We start from the raw sequence: 22,512 nt of genomic DNA, 5'->3' as shown, positions 1-22,512 counted from the left end.
ACAACACTGAACAAAACAAATCCCTGTTCTCAGGGAGGCTACATTTGAGCATGGGAGTACAGATAGTAAACAAACAATTAAATATATAACCTATCAGGTCGTTATGTAGGCCAATGAGGGAAAATAAAGTAGGGAAATGGAGACCAGTCATGACATCATAGTGGGGAGACAGAGCTGTTTTTACACTAGGAGTCAGGGAAGACTTTCTTGCAAGGAGATGTTAGAGCGGTATTAATGGAGTGTAGGAGACATGTAGGAATTTCAAGGTCAAGTATTCTGGAGAAAGCATGTCAAGGCCTGTACTAGCTATCTATTGCTACAAAACAAGTTATTCCAAAACATAGCTGCTTAAAATAACAATAGATATTATCACATAGTTTCTGTGGGCCAGATTTGAAAGTGACTTAACTGGGTGGTTCTGGCTTAGAGTCTCTTAAGAGGTTGCAGTCAAGATGTTAGACAGGGCTATAGTCTCTGAAGGCTTGACGAGGGTGGAGGACCCAGTTCCAAAATGGGTTCTCTCACTTGGTGCTGATTGTTGGCAGGAGGTCTCGGGATCTGCCAACATGGACCCCTCCATGGATTGCTTGAGTGTCTTCATGATGCACTGGCTGACTTCTCCCAGAGCAAAAAGTCCAAAATGGGGCAAGGGAGAAGCCACATGTCTTTTTTTTTTTTTGGCTGCTCCAGTCTTAGTTGTGGCCTACAGGATTTTTAGTTACAGCATATGAGATCTAGTTCCCTGACCAGGGATTGAACTTTGGCCCCTTGCACTGAGAGTGCAGAGTGTTAGCCAGTGGACCAAGGAAAGTCCCAGAAGCCTCATGTCTTATATGATCCAGCTCAGAAGCTGCACATCATCATCTCCACAAAATCTGATTGTTTCACAGATCAACGCATCCAGCGTAGGAAGGGACTGTGTAAGTGAAACCAAGTGAAGCTGTGTAACCTGGATTGGGGCTTGAATCCACAGTCTTTTAATTGAGATCACACACTTGGTCTCAGGACTTAATGAAGCTCAGGTTCTTGACATTACATCACAGAAAGAATTCAGTGAGAGAAAAAGTGATAGGTAAAAAGTGAACTTATTCAGAGGTAAACATTGCACAGACATCTCAGAAGGTGAGAGGTCCTGAAATATGCTGTGGGTAGTTTTTATGGACTGCATAATTTCATAGGCTAATGACTAGGGGGATTATTACAATTATTTTGGGGGAGGGGCAGAGATATTCAGGAATTGAGCCACCACCTACTTTTTGATCTTTGATGGTTGGAACTGTCATGGAGCTGGTGGGTGTGTCATATAGCTGTTCAAGGTCACTGGAAGTCAGTTCTTCCACCATCTTGGATCTAGTTGGTTCTAACCGATTTTTGTAATGTCCTATGGCTATGTCATTCTTTCAAAGTTTGTGCCTTGCCTCCTTCCCTCATGTTTCACAAGGACATGAAAATCATGAGATGAGGATCATTGGGGATCATCCTTGAGGCTGGCTGCCACAGGTATCTGAGGAGGAAAGAGGTCAGCAAGTTCAAGGAGCATAAAGTACAGTGTGAATACAGTGGAATTATGAGAGGGTGTGACAGAGGATAAGGGAGTGCAAAGTAAGAGCCAGGATGCAAGAGGGAGCAGGAGGTAAAGTCATGCTGGACTTTTTAGGTCACAGTAGGTTAGGTACTTCCAGTTGTTTGCTCAGTGAGAGGGAAAGCCATTGGAAAATAGAAAGATAATTTACTGAATTACTAAATTCTGTTTGCTCTTCCATGATTTTCCCTCCGCACTCCTTGTCATCAGGCTTTGCCATTCTATGCCTTAGGGCTTACGACTAGGCTGAAAGCAGAAACAGCCTAAGTCCAAGGGATCCTGTTCAGTTCAGTTCAGTTCAGTCTCTCAGTCATGTTGTCTCTGTGACCCCATGCACTGCAGCATGCCAGGCTTCCCTGTCAATCAGCAACACTTGGAGCTTGCTCAAACTCAAGTCCACCAAGTCAGTGATGCCATCAAACCATCTCATCCTCTGTCGTCCCCACCTCCTCTGGCCTTCAATCTTTCTCAGCATCAGGGTATTTTCCAATGAGTCAGTTCTTTGCATCAGGTGGACAAAGTATTGGAGTTTCAGCTTCAGCATCAGTCCTTCCAATGAATGTTCAAAACTGATTTCCTTTAGGATTGACTGGTTTGATCTCCTTGCAGTCCAAGGGACTCTCAAGAGTCTTCTCCAACACCACAGTTCAAAAGCATCAATTCTTTGGCATTCAGCTTTCTTCGGTCCAACTCTCACATCCATGCATGACTACTGGAAAAACCATAGCTTTGACTAGATGGATCTTTGTCAGCAAAGTAATGTCTCTGCTTTTTAATATGCTGTCTAGGTTGGTAATAGCTTTTCTTCCAAGGAGCAGGAGTCTTTTAATTTCATGGCTGCAGTCACCATCTGTAGTGATTTTGGAGCCCGAGAAAATAAAGTCCATCACTGTTTCCATTGTTTTCCCCATCTATTTGCTATGAAGTGATGGGACTAGATGCCATGATCTTAGTTTTCTGAATATTGAGTTTTAAGCCAGCTTTTTCACTCTCCTCTTTCACCTTCATCAAGAGGCTCTTTAATTCCTCTTCACTTTCTGCCAGAAGGGTGGTGTCATCTGCGTATCCGAGGTTATTGATATTTCTCCCAACAATCTTGATTCCAGCTTATGCTTCATCCAGCCTGGCATTTCACATGATGTATTCTGAATATAAGTTAAATAAGCAATGTGACAATATATAGCCTTGACGTACTCCTTTCCCAATTTGGAACCAGTCTGTTGTTCCGTGTCCAGTTCTAACTGTTGCTTCTTGACCTGCATACAGGTTTCTCAGGAGACAGGTAAGGTGTTCTGGTATTCCCATCTCTTAAAGAATTTTCCACAGTTTGTTGTGACCACACAGTCAAAGGTGTTAGCATAGTCAATGAAGCAGAAGTAGATATTTTTCTGGAATTCTCTTGCTTTTTCTATGATCAACCAGATATTGGCAATTTGATCTCTGGTTCCTCTGCCTTTTCTAAAACCAGCGTGAACATCTGGAAGTTCTCAGTTCTGGTACTGTTGAAGCCTAGTTTGGAGAATTTTGAACATTACTTTGCCAGTGTGTGAGAGGAGTGCAACTGTGTGGTAGTTTGAACATTCTTTGGAATAGCCTTTCTTTAGGATTGGAATGAAAACTGACCTTTTCCAGTCCTGTGGCCACTGCTGAGTTTTCCAAATTTGCTGGAATACTGAGTGCAGCACTTTCACAGCATTATCTTTTAGGATTTGAAATAGCTCAACTGGAATTCCATCACCTCCACTAGCTTTGTTCGTAGTGATGCTTCCTAAGGTCCACTTGACTTCACATTCCAGGATGTCTGGCTCTAGGTGAGTGATCACACCGTCGTGGTTATCTGGGTCATGAAGATCTGTTTTGTATAGTTCTTCTCTGTATTCTTGCCACCTCTTCTTAATATCTTCTGTTTCTGCTAGGTCCATACCATTTCTGTCATTTATTGTGCCCATCTTTGCATGAAATATTCCCTTGGTATCTCGAATTTTCTTGAAGAGATCTCTAGTCTTCCCATTCTATTGTTTCCTTCTATTTCTTTGCATTGATCGCTGAGGAAGGCTTACTTATCTCTCCTAACTATTCTTTGGAACTCTGCATTCAGATGGATATATCTTTCCTTTTCTCCTTTGCCTTTTGCTTCTCTTCTTTTCTCAGCTGTTTCTAAGGCCTCCTCAGACAACTATTTTGTCTTTTTGCATTTCTTTTTCTTGAGGATGGTCTTGATCACTGCCTGCTGTACAATGTCATGAACCTCTGTCCATAGTTCTTCAGGCACTCTGTCTATCAGATATAATCCCTTGAATCTATTTGTCACTTACACTGTATAATCAGAAGACATTTGATTTAGGTCATACCTGAATGGTCTAGTGATTTTCCCTACTTTCTTCAATTTAAGTCTGAATTTGGCAATATGGAGTTCATGATCTGAACCACAGTCAGCTCCTGGTCTTGTTTTTTCTGACTGTATAGAGCGTCTCCATTTTCAGCTGAAAAGAATAAAAGAGTTATAAAGGGATCCTGTAGGGTTGGACTTTCCTGCCTTTCAGACAGTGAAGACTCTGCCTGCAATTCAGGGCACCTGGGTTTGATCCCGGGGTTGGAAAGATACCCTGGAGAAGGAAATGGCAACCCTCTCCAGTATTCTTGCCTGGGAAATCCCATGGACAGAGGAGACTGGCGGGCTACAGTCCATGGGGTCACAAAGAGTCAGATACAACTGAACAACCAACACTTAACACTTTCTTCTGGGTTTCTTTGGGATGCCCCAGGGGTGAGAGGAATAGTCTCCTGAGGCACTGAAATGTATTTGCAATCTGGAGCTTTGGATACCCTGGCATTGCTCCCCTGCAGTGGCCCTGGGTGAGCACAGAAACGGCTTTGTGGGTACTTGGGTAGGAAGGATTGAAACAGAGGAACCACAGAGCATGAGTGTGATTTTGAGGGAGATGAAACAACAGCAAGTTGTATTTCCCTATGATAGCCCCAGGACCTTTGCACAACTCTCCTTGAAAGATAGGTCCTGAAGGGCATTGAAGCTGCATTTTTGGAGGGAGGTTCATAGTGATAAAGTTCATTTAACTGAAATATTAAGACTTCCCTGATGGTCAGTGGTTAAGAATCTGCCTGCCAATGCAGGACAGGTTTGTTTCCTGGTCTAGGAAGATTCCACATGCTGCAGGGCAACTAAACTCTTGCACCACAACCACTGAATCTGCAAGCCCAAGACCCCATGGTCTGCAACATGAGAAGCCACTACAATGTGAAGACCATGCACCAAAACTAGAGAGTAGCCTGTGCTCAGCAGTGAAGACCCAGTGCAGCCAAAAATAAATAAATAAATAAAATTTAAAAACATAATAAAAAAAGTAATGTGATATTTCTTAGACACATTATTTTGTTCCCTGATATTCAAAACACACAGTCAATGTGTTTTACTTAATTCCATCACTGTTAATGTTTGCTGGTCAGGACAGAGATAAAGTTCTCGACTTACCTATAAATATACGTCCTTGGCACAGACATTTTGCCACGGTACCACCAGGCAAGTCCTGGTATAGAAATTTTGGATGCAGCTAGATATCCACAAAGTAGCTTATCTGCATGGTCATAATGAGATGGTCAGTCTGCCACCTTTAGGTTGTAGCAGCTGAGTGTCTCTAGCTTGAGCTTTTGCTACATGGACATCTCCCTGAAGATGACAATTGAAATAGCCTGAAACAAAAGGCAGAACTCTGACTCCCATAAAGCCATGTGTGTGTGCTAAGTTGCTTTAGTTGTGTCCAAATCTGTGCAACCCTATGGACCATAGCCTGCCAGGCTCCTCTGTCCATGGGCTTCTCCAGGCAAGAATACTGGAGTGGGTTTCCATTTCCTCCTCCAGGGGATAATCCTGACCCAGGAATCAAATCCATGTCTCTTGTGTCTCCTGCATTGGCTGCTGCTGCTGCCAAGTCGCTTCAGTTGTGTCCGACTCTGTGCTACCCCATAGATGGCAGCCCACCAGGCTCCGCCGTCCCTGGGATCCTCCAGGCAAGAATACTGGAGCAGGTTTCCATTTCCTCCTCCAGGGGATAATCCTGACCCAGGGATCAAACCCATGTCTCTTGTGTCTCCTGCATTGGCACATGGGTTCTTTATCCCTAGTGCTACCTGGGAAGACTGTCTTGGCTAAGACACATTGTTTGATGGCTGTACCCACTCTAGAAAGGCATCCTTGGATCTGTGGACTGGAGCACTGGATTCTATGCCCTGCTACAGTTATACCGTCTCTGTCTCTATTTGGCCAGGGATAGTTGAGGCTTAGATGTACCCTGGCAAAGGCAGCTGAGAAGATGGTGACTGCTGTTATGGGCCATTGCATGTCCCTGGAGATGCTTTCCATGGTTGTACTGATGGACTTTTTTGAGTTTGAGCTGGCTGCACTCACTAGTGCTGATGATTGGTTTGCATTTGGGAAGAGGAGCTTGATAGCTATTAACTTAAACCTGGGAGGAAGTTTTAGAGATTTGGTAGAAGGGTGACAGAAAGACACCCTGCTTATCTTATCTGGCATAAGAACCAGCATGTCTATTTCACATTATGTTCCGAGAGAACCAGACATATGTCACGAATCGTTTATCATGAGGGAGAGGGGAGTGCTCTTAATGTCAATACCCCAATATCAATGGGGGAGTGAAGAGGCAGAAGGAAAAGATGAATTGCTATCCAGTCACAACAGAGAACTCAGCTGATAGCTTATGGAGCTCTGGACCTATGAATTGTCCCGATGGAGGTAAGGGTGTCTTCATTTTCATCCTCCTCCAACCCCATCTTTAGATGAGGGTTGCCTCCAGGGCAGTGACCTTGGGTGAGACAATTCTCCGATGATTCAGCTGAGAGTCATCAGCCTTCAATACACTGGTAGCTAGAGAAGTGAAGGCTGTATTCCTGAAAAGATGATACCAGAGGAGGGGAGAGTTAAACCTTGCAGCATACGACCACATCCACCACAATCTGTTTCATGTTGGAAGGAACAAATGTGTCCCAGATAAGAGATGTTTGTAATAAGTTTATAAAATTAGGCAACACAGGCAACAAAGGAGAACTCTTGGCAGTTTGCCTATGACCACATGTATCCGTACAACTGTCATTCAGCATTCAACAATAATTGTGTTGCCCAGTGAACTCATGGCCACCTCAGAAGCAGGCACATTGTTCCTACTCTTGCTTTCAACTCCAGAATGATTGCAATTTAGCTCTTCTCTCTGAATATGTCTTCCTCTGACTTTTTCTACTGTCCTCTCTTTCCATTTCTTCCAACTGCTCTTTCTTCTGCATTCGTATCTTCCAGAAAGAGGTTATATTGGGGTTCATTAGTCACCCTCCAATATAGATTGTCCCAGTTAAGTTGATTTTGAGGCAAGACCACCCCAACCTATGTAAACTGGTTGCCTTTGGTCAGTGAACCCATTTGTATTTCATTTCAGCTCTGGTCATGTGACACAAAGCAAGTCAAGATATATTTAAGGAACCACATAGTCCCTCTGCTCAGAAGGAACCGGCATCCTGGCAGGTATTCAGTGTTTGAATGCTTGTTACACAGTGGTTTCCAGCTTCTCTGAAGTTTAATACCGACACATGACATTTTATGAATAGCAGCAGAAGTAGCAAAGGCTGAAAGGTTTAGAATAGTTTAGAGATGATCCTTCTTTTAAGAAAAACAATAGGGCTCTGCCCCTACCTCCCCAGTCTTCATTCCGTGCTTATAATCTTTTGGCTATTTCTTTTATTTGTTACAGTTCATATTGCTGTTTCTTTATCAATTTTAGACATTGTCACATTTTTATTATAGTATATGGGAATTGAGTTATCTTAGCCTTTCTTTGGATTGGGAAATTATACTAAATTCAACTTCCCTTAAAGAATTTTGAACACTAAATTACTATAAGCCATTAATATTTAATATGAAAGAGCCCTTCAAGTTTTTCCCCATTTGATGGCTAGCTGAGAGCACTTTGGAGAAAGTTTAGTGTTTCTCCAACTAAAATAAATCCAACTGAGAGACACAGAGTGAAGAGAAAGATGAAGGATGATTTCTGCTCTTTTAGCTGATGGTTTTGGTGTTTGCCTCTGAACCCCTAAATAACCTGTCCCTATATTCAGCGTAGTCACAAGATCACAACTAGAGGTAATATGGGACAGGAAATACAATCTTTTAGCTGGGCACCTGGTCACGGTGAGTAAAATTTGGGTTCTATTGGAATAGAAGAAGGAGAGAGGTGACCAGTGATCACTTCCATGTCCGTGTAATTTAAAATATTTTTCCTATTCTTAAAAATGAGGGCATCTGATTCTCTAATGGAAAAAATGGTGGGAAATGCTAAAAGAATTGGAAACAAAAATTTCTTTTTGAATAAAACAGCTCCAGATTTCCTTTAAAAAGAAAAAAAACATTTTTCATGTATGTAGAATAGTACTAATTCCAGCAATTCTTGCAATTACAGAAAGCTCTAAGGTTTCAAAGTTGTTTCAGAGAACACTGTGGCCACTGATGGTCCTAATAGTCCTTCATGGTAGATGAGATAGAAATTGTCATCTTTATCATACAGATGATGAAACTGAGGCACAGAAAGAATATGTATTCCCCAGGGTACCATGGCTGTAAGCTCTAAATCATTCTTTAATTTTCCCACTTCAGCATCAGGTGGGAGCATTGCAGAAAGGAGAATCTTCCATGAAGGGCCTTGGTAGTGTTGGGAAGGGGAGGGAAGTTGGTTCATGCAAACATAGCCGCCAATGTTAAAAACATTTGTCTTTTCCTCAAGCATTTCTTCTTCAGAATCATTGGATACTTCTCAAATAAGGCTGGACACCCCCTATCTGCCATTTAGGACTCTCACTCACGGTAGTGTAACAATAAATCTTAGCATCAAATCTTGTACAGATACTGGATAGATTTGGGATCCTCTGTAAGGCACAATACCAACTTTGTAGTCATAGACATTTAGCTATATAGTAATATAAGTGTTAGTCACCTGGCCTCTATATTTTTATGCATAGAGAGATCAATATAGAAATCTGATTATTAAAGATTGCAGATTGTTCAAAAATAGACCTAGTAATATGAAAATAATTCAGAGTTTGGGAAACAGAAAATCCAAGGTACATTTTACGCTTTCACATGTCACGCAATTCTTGTTTTTCTCTAGCTATTCATTGTTGTGCTTGCATTAGAGACTTCACAAGTGATAGATTTAAATGAAAGGAAAAAAAATGCAGTCATAGTGTTATGCCTAAAGGGAAAATGTGTTTACTAAAAGCAGGTAAATTTTTAACTGAAAAATAGTTGAGTTTCCTGGAAGGATTTTAACACTATAACTATTAAAAAGTAAACTTTTAAAACCACATAATCAAGCAGTCAGTTGAGGTTTATGCTGTACTAGGTATTGAAAGCACTTTACGCACCATTAAAATTATTGACAATATTTCAAATACAAGATATCTGTAAAATTCACATCATATATACAATTGTACACCAGTAATCTAAGGAAATAAAACTTTCTCCTTCAAATTCCAAATACCTAAGTTCCTAACCATGAAAGTAATTTATTTCAGTTTTCTCAATATTTAATATCAGTAAAGATACAGCAAATGCATCACAGAGAAATGTTCTAGTGGTCTTTTCTTTCTTTCATTATTGCATAGCTTTCGGATAAAAGAAAACTTGAACTTTTAAAAACAACTTTTGTTTGGAAATTCCCTGGCAGTCCAGTGGTTAGGACTATGTGCTTTCAATGCTGAGGGCTCAGGTTCAATATCTGGCTGGGGAACTAAGATCCCACAAAGCCACAGGGTGTGGCCAAAAAAAATAAAACAATTAAAAATTGGAGCTTCTCTGGTGATCCAGTGGTTAAGAATCTGCTTTGCAATGAAAGGGACACTGGTTCAGCCCCTGGGCCCAGAAGGTCCCACTTGCCTTGGAACAACTAAGCCCAGGCTCCTCACTACTGAGGCCTGTATGCCTAGAGCCCATGCTCCGCAACAAGAGAAGCCGCCGCAATGAGAAGCCTGCACACTGCAAGGAAGAGTAGCCTAGCAACTAGGGAAAGCCCTTGTGCAGCAACGAAAACCCACCACAGCCAAATAAATAAATAAATCTTTAAAAATTTTTATTTAAAAAATGCTGTTAAAAAACTTTCTTTTTATGGGAAATTTCAAACATATATGAAAATAGAATAATACAGTGAACCCCACATAGCTATCATCCAGCTCCAGTAATATTCATGACATCCTGTTTCATCAACACCCTTATCCCCTCCTCACCCCAATTATTTTGAAGTAAAGCTCAGCAGCAGGCAGCATACTTTTCATCCGCAAACCCTTTGATATGTATGTCTAAAAATAAAGCTTATCCTTTTGAAAACATAACTTCTGTGGTCGGTTATAGATGGCCCCACATTTTTACCACTCCCTCCATTGAGAGGTGGAATTTAACTCCCTGCACCTTGCCTTTCAGTCATAGTGACTAGTTTGACCAGTAGAATATGGCAGAAATATCAGAATGGCATTTTCAAGGTTAGGCCTTATCTGGATCTCTGGGGCTTGAGCTGCCAAGTCAAGTCTGACAACCGTGAAACCGCCACAATGAACAGGTCACACATAGGTGCTCTGGTCAGAAGTTTCAAGAATCCAGTCTTCCTTTTTTAAAAATTAAAAAAAAAAAATTTGGCCTACCGCACAGCATTCAGGATCTTAGTTGACCAGCAGTTGACCACCTGGGAATTACTTAAATTTTAATATATCTGGAATTTGTTTATAGTTGAGAGATTAAGTGCTTTTGTTACCAGGATGAGTTACGTAAAAAGCATGCTTTAAACATTTTTATTACTTAATTTGGTTTTCCCAGGTGGCGCAGTGGTAAAGTGATTAAGAATTTGCCTACCAATGCAGGAGAGGCAGGAGACACGGGTTCAATCCCTGGGTCAGGAAGATCCCCTGGAGGAGGAAATGGCAACCCACTCCAGTACTCTTGCCTGGAGAATCCCATGGACAAAGGAGCCTGGCGGGCTACAATCCATTGGGTTGCAAAAAGGTGGACACGACTGAGCATGCATGCAATTACATGATATGGTGATGAGATTGTTTTCCCTATACTTCAGAAAAAGAAGCCAAGCTATATTTGGTGAGGACTGACTTCAGGAGAATAAGGGAAGAAGAGCACCATCATGTCTTATGTAGCTTCATCTTCTCTTCTGTCTTGAAACAGAGACCTGAGATGGGACATCTTGCTTATTAATGCCAAGACCTGGAACTTATCTTTGGCTTTATCCGAACTGTTTTAGAGAGCAGGTATATTTCTCCTGTCACAAATGTATTTAATTCATACTCAGTGTGATTCAGCAAGTACTAATTGATCTCTAGCATTATGCAAAAGCAACCAGATGGGCTCTGTGTGAAATTGAGAGGAAATACAGAAGAAAAATAAAATATATTCCCTGCTCATACAATCAAACTGGAGAGACAAGATAAATTGCAGGAAGAATTAGATTATGATCCAGCGTAATATGTAATTTTGTGTTCAAACAAGTGGTACCAATACTACTATTAGATTTCAGAGGCAAGTGAGATTAATTAATTTAGCGTGGTCTGTGATGTTCTTTGATCCAAACCCTGAAGAATGAGTGTTATTTCCATGGGCTGAAGAAGGCAGGGGGGTAGAGGAACAAATAAGCAGTTATAAAGGTGAGAATAAAAATGACACAGAGGACATGGGCAGGCCAGCCACCTCACTATGGAGGGCTCAAGGTGGGAAGGTGGGCGGGCATTAATACATTTGGAACACATGGGCCAGAATAAGTTCTCTGGCAAGTCTGAGTGGCAGGCCGAAGAGATTAGATTTCAGAAAACCGTCTGTGCCCTTCATTTCAGATGCCAAGGTCTTTGCTGTTAACCAGTAGCTGCTGCTGCTGCTGCTGCTAAGTCGCTTCAGTCGTGTCCGACTCTGTGTGACCCCATAGACGGCAGCCCACCAGGCTCCGCCGTCCCTGGGATTCTCCAGGCAAGAACACTGGAGTGGGTTGCCATTTCCTTCTCCAATGCATGAAAGTGAAAAGTGAAAGTGAAGACTCAGCCGTGTCCAACTCTTCACGACCCCATGGATTGCAGCCTACCAGGCTCCTCCGTCCATGGGATTGTCTAGGCAAGAGTGGAGTGGAGTGGGCTGCCATTGCCTTCTCCCAACCAGTAGCTAGCATATTTATTTCTGGAAAAAATCCAGGTGTATAATTAAAGTTGGAAAAGAACTATCAGAGTTTGAAGTGGTAGAGGAAAGACATGCATAAGAGAGACTTAAGTGCATGGCAAGGAAAATGAGGTGGTAAACTCAAGGCGGAAAGTCTGTATTTATTCAACAAATATTTATTGAATACATACATATGCAAATCATGTGCTAGGCACAGAGGAGAGAGAAGAACATTAGTCATTAAGAATTTGTTGTCTGAAAAATTGAAGAAGAATCAGTGCTTTGATGTTGATGACTTGATAATTTAATCCTTAACAGTAGAATTTCAGGGTATGTAATAGTCCAGTAGAGAAGGTAATTTTTGTCACAGTTGCTGTTCCTATCACCTCAGTAGATGGCCATCTATCTACTCTACCACCAATGTGTAATGTCAAACTTGAAAAGTAAGTGGATCTTTTCCAAACCATTACTCTCTTTTTTCCCTCTTCTTGAACCCCTGGCCTCTATGAGCTCCAATGATTGTAAATCAATCGTACTCCAATAAACAACAACAACAATAACAACCAGTTCCCAGGAGAACAAGTGAACAGTTAAGAGCAAGAGTTCTGACGACAGTGGTTCTAACAACATTAACTGTAGGCTAACTACTCTGGAGCAGGGAGCTTTGCTTAGAAGATTTGTCAGAAAGCATTAGTCATGAATTAATTCCATCAATCAATATTAATTTAGCTCCTTATATGCTTTAGACCCTGATCTAGAGGTAGGGCATGCAGTGGTGAACAAAACAGAAAAAGTTCCTGCACTCTTGGAGTTGATATTCTGATGGAAAACAAACAAATGCATAAATATATACTGTATTTCCAGTTGGTGATAATTGCTATGAAAAAAAAAAGTATATAACAGGGTAGGAAAATGAAAAGTGATGGTGGTGTTGGGTGGGGTGGGGAGGAATAACTGTAGATTGCATGGGTTGTGGAAAATCTCTGAGGAGATGACCTGGAACACTTCAGGAATGGTATTGCAGGAGAAAGGAATGGCCAGTGCAAAGGCCCTATGGCAGGAAGGGCTAGGGGTGATGGAGGGACAATCATCATAGAAGGCAGTGTGGTTAGAATCTTGTGAGCTAGGTGGTAAATGACAGGAGATTTAGTAGGAATGCCTTTGGTTGTCAAGGTGAGAGGTGATAGTGGTTTGGATGAGGGTGTGAGAAGTAGCTGGACTTAAGATGTATTTTGAAAGTGGAGCTGGTAGAACTTGATGTCCTTGGGATGAAAAAAAGAGGTGAACAAGATTAACACTGCTCCACAGAGAATGGTAGCCCCATTTTCTGAGATGGTGAGAGGCTGGGAGAGGAGGAGGTTTGGCACTCACATATTTGTTGAATGATCCAATAACTCAATCAATGATGTTCCAAACTTATGGTGATGAGGATGAGAAGTTGTTTACTTCTTCGCTGTTAGGAGATGTAAGAGTACATAATTGTCTGGAATCACTCTAGATTGTGATAGAGTTTTTGGAGTTTCAGGTATTGGGGGTATAGAAATCTTTGAAGAAATACAGAGTATTTAGAAATGCCATGACAGAAAAAAAATTAAACTAGTCGTCTAAAAGAATTAGCCCTGGACTGGAGTCAAAATATTTTCAGTGCTTGAGGTGAGGGACGGGGAAAAAAAAGAAACAGGCCTCTAATTACTTTTACCATGCATGCATGCTAAGTTGCTTCAGTTGTGTCCAACTCTTTGCAGCCCCATGGTGTATCCTGTCAGCCTCCTCTGTCCATGGGATTCTCCAGGCAAGAATACTGGAGTGGGTTGCCGTTTCTTCCTCCAGGGTACTTTGACCACGTTCTTCCACTAATCTACCATTTTAGAAGTTCAAGGAGGAATGCAAAAACACATTTTTTCTTGAGAGTATAGGAGTAAGCATTTGGACACTGCCCTTTCAGCTGGAATAGGGAACTAGAGAATCTCTCCATCCAAATTTTATAGGCTCTTGTCCAGCTGTAGATTTGGCAGATGTTGCCTAATCAGAAACACATGACACATCCTAATTGGCTAAATTCCATCTAACACTTGAACCTTGCTGTTTCCACTGTAGCCACATAAGTAATTCATGCTTATGCAAATGGCAAAGGTGTAACTTTCAGGAAAGTATCTTTTAATCTACTTTGCTCTATGGCATTCAAGCAACTACTAAGCCCAAGTTAATATTTCTCACAATATTATACATATGTAGATTGTAAGTCTTAATTTTGAAAACTTTATAGGACAATAGCAAAGCAGAATACAATAAATAGTCATACATTCTGCCTCTAGAGTCTCTCAGTTCAGTTCAGTCACTCAGTTGTGTCTGACTCTTTGCGACCCCATGAACCGCAGCATGCCAGGCCTCCCTGTCCATCACCAAATCCCAGAGTTCACCCAAACCCATGTCCATTGAGTCGGTGATGCCATCCAACCATCTCATCCTCTGTTGTCCCCTTCTCCTCCTGCCCTCAATCTTTCCCAGCATCAGGTCTTTTCAAATGAGTTAGCTCTTCGCATCAGGTGGCCAAAGTATTGGAGTTTCAGCTTCAGCATCAGCCCTTCCAATGAATATTCTAAAGTCTCTAATTGTTAACATTCCACCATATTTGCTTTATCACCAGCTTTTTATATCTATCTGTACATACAAGTGCACATATATGTGTATTATTATTGCTACTATTTGTGTTGTTGAATATTTTAATAGTAAGCTGAAGATATCTTAACCCTTTACCCTTTCCTAATGTATCTCCTATGAACAAGGACCTTCTCATACATAACCACAGGATGATGACCAAATGTGGTCAATTTAACTTTGACACCATAATACTATCAGTCTGTATTCAAATTGCACCAGCTGGCCCAATAATAGTCTTTCTAGGGTTTTCCCTTTCTGATCCACTGCATTGTGCTTAACTGTCATCTTATGACATATTTGCTACTCTCCTTCTCTTCCTATCTCTGTGTTTGGAGCTTTTATGAGTCTTTCTTTCCTCTATTTAAGTCATTAAGCACCAATTGTTTAGCACTTGTTAAATGGTTAGCATTACATTAGGCCAAAGGAGGACCAAAAGAAGATGAGACGAAATTTCATATTGTATCATCTCTTGGAAAGACAATATTTCTATTCATAAAATGATTAATCTACTTCACACTTTAATATATAAAGCTTAGAAGCTATAGTCTAATCATTTTATGAATGGAAATAAGGAATTGGGAGAAGGCACTGGCGACCCACTCCAGTACTCTTGCCTTGAGAATCCCATGGACATAGGAGCCTGGTGGGCTGCAGTCCATGGGGTCGCTAAGAGTCGGACACGACTGAGCGACTTCACTTTCACTCTTCACTTTCATGCATTGGAGAGGGAAATGGCAACCCACTTCAGTGTTCTTGCCTGGAGAATCCCAGGGACGGGGGAGCCTGGTGGGTTGCCATCTATGGGGTCGCACAGAGTCGGACACGACTGACGCGACTTAGCAGCAGCAGCAGCAGCAGAAGCAGCAGCTCAAGGAATTTAGAGGAGAAAGAAAGAAAGGGAAAGAAGGAAAGAAAGTAAGTTTAAACGTCCCTGTAAGGTTCACTGAACTGTCTCCACTACAGTTCTCCCTGTGGGTAGGATCTGAGACAGCCCTCAACTCTGTGTTAGGTTTCACATTTCCCTACTGTATACCTAGTAGAGGTGCAAACTGCTCACCAAAAGTTTTTAAAACTCTCTTTGGAATTCTACATCAGCCCTTAGGTTGAGAATCATTGCACTAGAATTGGAAAATATCACAGTGAGCAAAACCTCCTGTATATTCTTGTACCTTCTTCTGATGTTGGCTAGACTTATTTCTGTTTGCAGGTTTGAGATGTCTATATAAATCCCAAACACTTCATTCTAAGTGATGATTTCCTGCTGGTGGAATCCTCCACAGAGGATTTAGTTTACTGTTCAGTAAATCTGTAACATATTTCCATTCATTAGACCAAAGCATCTCAAACTCAGCACTATTGACGTTTGGGGGGGGTGGCTATTTGGGGGCGCCATTGGCATTATTAGGGAGCTGTCCTGTGTATTAGAGGTGTTCAGAAGCCTTTCTTGCCTCTACCTACTAGAGGTTAGTAGTGCCTTTCCTGTTGTAACAATCAAAAATTGTGTCCAGATGTTGCCAGATGTTCTTTGTGGGGGTATAAAATTAGCCCATTGAGAACAAGCACATTAGATGGAGCTCTGCAAGAATAGGGTCATTTATTTACTATTATGTGGCAAGCACCACACCTGGCACAAAGTAAGTACAGGATAAAGAGCAAGCTAATGAATCAAAGCACTAGATTCCTGTTAATTTGTTTAATTATTCCCACTGTGTTTGTACTGAATTGTCTCCACAAGTTTTTTTCCAAGAACTGTGTGAGAAAGGGTTGGGTCGAATCCAAGTAATCTTTCTCTTTTCATTTTACTAATTTTTTATTGGAGTATAGTTGCTTTACAATGTTGTGTTAGTTTCTGCCATACAGCAAAGTGAATCAGCTATCTGTATATTCACTTTTTTGATTTCCTTCCCATTTAGGTCACCACAGAGAACTGAGTAGGGTTCCCTATGCTATACAGTAAGTTCTCATTAGTTATCTATTTTATACATAGTAGTATATATATGTCAATCCCAATCTCCCGATTCAGTCCACCCACCCCTTCTCTCCCTTGGTTTCCATACATTTATTCTCTACATCTGTGTCTTAGTTTCTGCTTTGCAAATAAATTCATCTGTACAATTTTTCTAGATTCCGTATATAAATGATATCATACAATCTTTGTTTTTCTCTTTCTGACTTACTTTACCCTGTATGACAGTACATTTTGATCAAAGTTCAAGGCCTTAGTCGACCAATAAGGCACAGGCAGATACATCCAGCATGGTATGCAATTAGTTTCAGAAAATGTATTCCTTTCACTTAAGTAAGGAAAAAAGATCATTGACAGTGTAAGTCTGGCTGGAAAGGTGGGGGAATGAAGGCAGCTGATACATCCTACTGATGATAAGAAAATCTGTGAAATAGCCTAGGAGCTGCTTTGAGTGCCCAAGGGGCAGTGATCAACTTGGTCTATGAGGAAAACTGAAGGGTAATCATGATGAAATATCAGAGACTTATCTTAGCTGCAATAAATGCATGTTGTGAGAAACATATCTTTTCACTTGTTTATCTTTGTCAGACAAGAAAGGCATGAAAAATTGTGTTCATGTAGAATTTAAAATAGTGCCGATTTGTTTACAGATGTTGGTAGAGGGGAGAAGTTGGGTGAAAGGATTACAGAGAAATTCTTTGTACTTGCTACTTAATCTGATTGTGAAAATAAAGCTGCTCTAAAAAAGTAAAAAAATTAACCTTTGCTAAGATGTTAATGCTAAGTTTAGTGGACTCTAACCACATTTTTCAAATTTTCCTAGTTTATGTGTCCTTCTCATACCTAATAACCTCAAAAGTCTATTTCAGTGACTACAGCTGTCATTAATGAGGCAAATTCCTGGCAGGGGAAGAATCTGAAGTTAAGGTCATTCTAAGATGAGGATTTTCTGAGAATTTTGGCTGCCTGGTCTTCTCACCACCCACAAATTCTTGATTTTGAAAGTAACTATTTTATATCTTAATGCTTAACTGAACTGCAGTTAAAAATTCTGGAAATCACAATACAGAGGACTTGGGAAGGTGAAACAGGACTGTGTGTAATTTAGATTTTGCAAGGTTTAGCTTTTAAAATCTAACCTAACAATATCCATGTAAGCAAACTGCTCAATGCATAAAAAATTGCAACCTAGAGATTCTTTTAGGAGGCAAATTAAGGACATTTTCTATAGGATTTACACTCCCTACCTCTTGCAAGACATGTCTTGGTTGCTGTGTATGTGTGCCCTCAGTCACTCAGTTGTGTCCGACTCTTTGTGACCTGGAAGTTTTCCATGCAAGAATGCTGGAGTGGGTTGCCATTTCCTCCTCCATGGGATCTTCCCAACCCAGATATTGAAATCATGTCTCCTATGTCTCTGCATTTCAGGAGGATTCTTTACCCGATGAGCCATAGGGACTCCTTATCAAATCCAAGACTGTCATCTCCCTTAGCACTCCGAAAATAATCTTTTAATTTCTCCCTTTTCTCTGTATCCATCCTCCTATTCATTCTTCATATGGCAGCCAGAGTATTTTTTTTTTCAATTTTGTGTTGGCCAGTGCTCACCAGTTAACCCATCTTACACCTCTTCTTGCCCACTGAGGCCTCAGCCACACCTGGTCTTCCTTCTGAAACCACCTGTTACTTCCTCCATTGGTTGCTCTCCCCACAGCTATTCACATTTATGGTTCAATCTCAGTCTTCTGAACACAAGTCACCTCTTTAGACAGGCCTTCCCTAACAGATTCACTGGAAACTGGTCTCTTCTACTTACTATCACATCTCCATCTTTATTTTCTTCAGAGTACTTATCACAATCTGTGTTTACTTGTTTTTGGTTTTGTTTATTTATTGTGTACTCCCCACCTCTAGAAAATAAATTCCAGAATATAAGGGCTTTATTTATTTATTTATTTTTAAATATTTATTTATTGATTGCTTGACTGATTTGGCTGTGCTGGTCTTAGTAGGGGCATGTGGGATCTACTTCTCTGACCAGGGACTGAACCTGGTTCCTTGGTATTGTAAGCACAGAGTCCTAGCCACTAGACCACCAGGGAAGTCCCCAGGGCTTTATTTATTTTATTTACTGTTATATCTCCAGTGCTTTGAAGTCAAGGTCATTTTCAGATAGTCTATTGTCTTGAATAGAGGGTGGAACATAACAGGCTCTCAAGGAATATTTGTGAGTCAATGAATATATTCCCCACATTGTCTAGCAATGGTCATACAAGAGAGCATCAATAAATAATTTTTGATCAATGGCCATATGAGGACCTATGATAGGAATATCTTTTCAGACTTACAATATGTTTTAACTTATAATTCTAGAATATTTTATTCCTTGGAATTACTAAGAATTATAGTATTATGAACTTATGGTGTAAAATATTTAGTATAGTAAATAATATATATACATACGTTTGTACATACTTGTATTGCACACTTTCTAAAGGATGTCCTGTGCATAAAAAGGTACTTTTAAATATTTAAAAATATTAAAAATTTAAAAATCAAACCCCTTCATGGATCACAGCCTTGTCATGGTGAAGGGGCTTGTGCAACTGAATGAAGCTATGAGCCATGCTGTGTAGGGCCACCCAAGATGGATGGATCATGGTGGAGGGTTCTGACAAAACGTAGTCCACTGGAGGAAGGAATGGTAAACCACTCCAGTATTCTTGCTGTAAGAACTCCATGAACAGTATAAAATGACAAAAAGATATGACACCAGAAGATGAAGCTCTCAGGTTGGAAGGTGTCCAATATGCTACTGGAAAAGAGCAATTAACTCCAGAGAGAATGAGGGAGCTGGGCCAAAGCCGAAACAACACTCAGTTGTGGATGCATCTAGTGATGAAAGTCCGATGCTGTAAAGAACAATATTGCATATGAACCTGGAATGTTAGGTACGCGAATCAGGGTAAACTGGATGTGGTCAAGCGGGAGATGGCAAGAGTGTAACATCGACATTTTAGGAATCAGTGACCTAAAATGGATGGGAATGGGCAAATTTAATTCAGATGACCATTATATCTACTACTGTGAGCAAGAATCCCTTAATAAAAATGGAATAGCCCGCAAGTCAACAAACGCGCCCTGCAATGCAGTACTTGGGTGAAATCTCAAAAACAATAGATTGATCTCGAAGAACTGACTGGTTCCAAATTGGGAAAGGAGTACAGCAAGGCTGCATATTGTCATCCTGTTTCTGAAGCCTCCACGGATAAAGGACAAGGCAGAACAAGGATGCCAGGGAAGGGACAGCAAAGGTCTTACCTTGGCTGTAATATGACATCTGTGACTTCTGAGAATGGTACAGTGGTGTATGCCGAAGTTTGCCTATGTCATCCCTCAAGCACTAATTGTTCAATTATTAGGAATTTTGTATGGTTGTTAAATCCAGTCATCATTAAAAACTAAATTATGGACTTCCCTGGTTTTTCAGTGGTTAAGAATCCACCTGCCAATGCAGGAGACGTGGGTCTGATCCTTGGTCTGGGAGGATTCCAAATGCCATGGTGCAATTAAGTCCATGCACCACAGCTATTGAGCCTGCACTCTAGAGACTATGAGCCACAACTACTGAAGCCACTGCAATGAGAAGCCTCTACACAACAATTAGAGAGTAATCCCTGCTTGCTGCAACTTGAGAAAGCTTGTGTTCAGCATCGAAGACTCAGCACAGCCAAAAATAAATAAAATAAAAGACTTAAAAAAAACTAAATTATATATAATGAGCTTAGTTGTTCAGTCATGTCCAACGCTTTGTGACCCCATGGACTGTAGCCCGTCAGGCTCCTCTGTCCATGGGATTTTCCAGGCAAGAATTCTGGAGTGGACTGCCATTTCCTACTCCATTTATATATATATACTTACAGTTAAATAATTTTTTAAAAATCAGGGATAACATGCAACAGCTCTTAGTTATTTGATTATATTTTTCTATTATGTCTGGGGCTTCCCCAGTGGCTTAGTGATAAAGAGTCTGCCTGTGATGTCGAAGATGCAGGTTCAGTCCCTAGGTCAGGAAGATCCCTTGGAGGATGGCTTGGCAACCCACTCCAGTATTCTTGCCTGGACAATGCCATTGACAGAGGAGCCTGGTAGGCTACAGTTCATGGGGCTGCAAAGAGCTGGACATGACTGAGCAACTGAGCACACACTTTATCTCTGTTCTTGTCTTGAGTTTATTTATTTCTACTGTATCTGCATGGTGGAAACCCTTTATAATGGTGTCCTACCATGCATCTTTCCCACATAAGTTGGCTGTGGCAGGAGACAGGAGCCAAGCAATCACACCATGGAAGACAGAAATGCTACAAATCTGGACTCTTCCTGGAGATCAGGTGGTAAACCTTTACTAGAACACCACTGGCATGGTATATTCCAAATGCGGAACTTGATCTCATGGAATGCTTCTGCTGGGAAATATTTTCCTATAGTTCCCTTGGCACAGTCCTGCTTCATTTACTTGACCACTTACAATTCCCTCCACCCCCTGAGTAGTTCCCTGTTAGAGACCTCATCTCTCTAGGCAGTCCTAGTTGGTAGAGTCGCTCTTAATAAGCCCAGTATGCAATAAAAACTCATTTCCTATTGTTGATAATATAAAAAAAAATAAGGTAAATAAGTACCATGGATGTAATGTAACAACATGATAAACATAATTAACACTACTGAATGTTATATATGAAAGTTGTTGAGAGCAAATCCTTAGTCCTCATCACAAGGAAGAAACTGTTTTTCTGTTTCTTTAATATTCTATCTATTTGAGACAACGAATGTTCACGAAACTTATTGTGGTAATAATTTTATGATGTATGTAAGTCAAATCATTAAGCTTAAATTTATACAGTGCCATACGTCAATTATACGCCAATAAAACTGAAAGAAAAAGAGAAGAAAAAGAAAGAAACCCAGTATGCCTCCTTCCTATGTGGTCCACTTTTGGCCCAGGAGAAGTTCATCTTAATTTTTGTGCCTGGAAATATAGGCCATTCCCATCAGAATTCTCTTTCCTTGTCCTGCAGACCGAGCAGCAAGGCTCCTATTCGCCCTAGTTACATCCTCTTGCCCCTGGACTTGGGCACCATACTTTGTGTTCCTTAAATTAAGAGAACGTATGCCAAGACTGTGGACTACTCTCTTGAAGTGTCTGCTTCCTCCCTCGCTTGTCTTGAGATGGGGAGAAACACACCTCCCAAATCTATACAGGGATGCTGATGGGAATATTCAGATCATGTGGCAACCCTCTTGAAACAAATGCATGTTTTCCCATCTTTAGATCCTTCTCATGGATTCATAGTCTACATATACAGCCTGGATACAAGTGGTGTGCTGACAGTAAAACTGGGTTAGGGCACCCCATTTGCAGTCTAATACCTCACTTTAGAACATGACTGTCTTTGCTACTTATTTTTATTCTGTGTTTTGGGGCCTCTGCTCAAAGCAGGGGACAACACAAACAGTCACATCTAAAAACCTATCATATATATCACAGCCTCAGTTTGCCTTTTGTAAATTTTCTCATTTGGTCATTGAGGCAACCTGGGCTATTCAGGGGCCACACGGGCTGTGGAAGTGTTCCAGGTACTGTGAGGCACAGGCTGCATTGTTTGCTTATGGCCTGGCAGCAGATGGGAGTGCAGGTGTTGGTGAAATGATAAGAAAGGAAAGACCCAAGGTCATACTGGGAAAGTGGTATCAGGTATCAAGTTGCTGATATCAAGTATCAGGATCAGAGCATAATACCAAGATGGGAAAAGAAGAGAGAAGCTGAGGAGGTCAGGATCATGTTGGGAAATGGATGCGGCTGTCAATGAGCTCCTCATTACTATGCTCTAACCTGCTGGTGAGGCTTCCCTGGTGGCTCAGATGGTAAAGAATCTGCCTGCAGTGCAGGAGACTCAGGTTCAATCCCTGAGTTGGAAAGATCCCCTGGAGAAGGGAATGGCTACCCACTCCAGTATTCTTGGAATTCCATGGACCAAGGAGCCTGGTGGGCTAGTCCATGAGGTCACAAAGAGTCAGGCATGACTGAGT

General features: G+C 41.1%; 1 protein-coding gene and 1 long non-coding RNA gene across 2 annotated transcripts in view; one reads left to right on the top strand and one right to left on the bottom strand.

Moving 5' to 3' along the window:
• Positions 1-662: 662 nt before the first annotated feature.
• LOC145541804 (uncharacterized) lies at positions 663-22,452 on the bottom strand. Its single transcript, XR_014079299.1, has 3 exons — positions 22,316-22,452; positions 15,217-15,294; positions 663-4,065 (listed from the first exon to the last, which is right to left on the bottom strand). It is a non-coding gene; the product is annotated as an uncharacterized LOC145541804 (long non-coding RNA).
• Positions 22,124-22,512, top strand: part of SLC35F5 (solute carrier family 35 member F5) — a 47,899-nt gene continuing 47,510 nt past the window's right edge. Inside the window, exon 1 of the mRNA XM_081579261.1 lies at positions 22,124-22,321. The gene's annotated coding sequence lies outside the window, so the exon portion shown is untranslated. The remainder of the gene's footprint in view (positions 22,322-22,512) is intronic.

Source organism: Giraffa tippelskirchi, chromosome 3, assembly GCF_054371585.1.
Source record: "Giraffa tippelskirchi isolate mGirTip1 chromosome 3, T2T-mGirTip1v1.2.pri, whole genome shotgun sequence".
Taxonomy (NCBI): domain Eukaryota; kingdom Metazoa; phylum Chordata; class Mammalia; order Artiodactyla; family Giraffidae; genus Giraffa; species Giraffa tippelskirchi.
This window is presented reverse-complemented; position numbering and strand designations above follow the sequence as displayed.